Below are 1,657 nucleotides of genomic sequence, written 5' to 3' on the forward strand. Positions count from 1 at the left end.
CGGCGGCGAGCGCGGCGGGTCCCGGCGGCGCGGCGTCGTGCGCCAGCGCGGCCAGCGGGCCCGGCAGCAGGCGCACGCTGGCCGCCATCAGCCGCTCCGCGAACTTGCCCTCCCTATCGCATACCCTTTACATCAATAAAGCGAAAATGCAGAATAACCATCGAGCCACCCCCTCCACTTTACATCTTAATTGCTATAAGTCTATCATGTAAATAAATAAATACTCCTTCGTAAGCGCGGGGACGTGCCCCGGCGCAGTATTCGGAAGTACGAGGAATATCACACTTTCATGTACGATTCAAAATCGCTTTGTGTACAACGCGCATGGAAGACATCGGACCTCCCTGGTAGCTCGGGAGAGTGCTGGCGGAGAATAATATGAACAAGTAGAATAATCATTGAAATAGTGAAAAAATGTGCTTGTAAAATAAATTTTTGTTTTATATTATAGTTTGCGATATTATATATACCTATAGTAGTGCAATTGTCTTGCAATGTTATAGATAGATGATTAAATGGTATTGAAAAGTAGAAAGTGTGTGTGATTCAGACAAGTGTACAACTCTCTGCGGCGGAATCGTTCAGAGATCGCTGTACACTTTGTTCACGTCACGAAAATGTCGTGTAGATGTCGCGCGACGAGATAACTATTGAACGGTGTAGTGTCGCCGACCGGAAGAAGTCGACGTAGTGCACGGCGAGGTCCTGCCGCGCCAGCCGGCCCAGCTCGTACACGGCCGCGTGCAGCAGCAGGAAGGCGGCGGCGACGCGCGCCTCGCCCTCGCCCGCGCCCACGCCCTCGCCCTCGCTCGCGCCCTCGCCCTCGCCCGCGCCCTCGCCCTCGCCCTCGCCCGCGCCCGACTGCGCCGCCTCGGCCCAGCTGGAGCACACGCTGCAACACAACGAGCTCTTTCACGCATCACACCCCTTCGGTAGCCGACATCTTTCTACGCTACCGAAGAAGTGTGCTGGCCATTGATAATATTGCATATTAAATAAAGATCTACATCTTTTAAGGCATCGTTAGAGTATATTTGTATATATGTGGGCACCTGCGGCCGGCGAGCGTGGGCGCTAGGCGCTCGTGCAGCCGCCGCAGCGCCTCGCCGTACTGCGTGCCCGCTAGCGCCGGCCGAGCGCGCTCCGCCGCGCCTTCTCTCGCCGCGCCCTCGCTCGCCGCGCCCTCGCTCGCTGCGCCCTCGCCCGCAGCGCCCTCCCCCGTCGCGCTCCACTCCGCCAGCAGCGCGGCTGTAACCAATAAACACCTTATATTATTGATCTATTACTATATCATTTTATATCTTTTCCTACAACATTTGTTACAAGTCTATTTACTCAGAATTTATGTAAAAGCCGAATAAGGATACGGATAAGTAAAGTCAATATCTACTTTGGACGACCAGATTTTTTTTCTTGGTAACTTGTTGTTTTTATAGGAAAAAACTATAATACAAGCGTAGTAAAATTTTTTGAAGCGCCTACATTGGCAGTATTAGTTTCAATTAACTAGCGATCGAGAGCTCCAAGAGATTAGAAGTAGCAAAACAAATGGGAGGGTTAAACAAAGACATAATGAAACGTTCGGCACCGTCGGCCAAGACGAGTGGCTCCGCGAGCACCCGCAGTAGATTGTAGGCGAGCAGGAGGTGTGCGGGGT

This window comes from Papilio xuthus, unplaced genomic scaffold (assembly GCF_000836235.2).
Source record: "Papilio xuthus unplaced genomic scaffold, Pxut_1.1 DF827777.1, whole genome shotgun sequence".
Taxonomy (NCBI): Eukaryota; Metazoa; Arthropoda; class Insecta; order Lepidoptera; family Papilionidae; genus Papilio; species Papilio xuthus.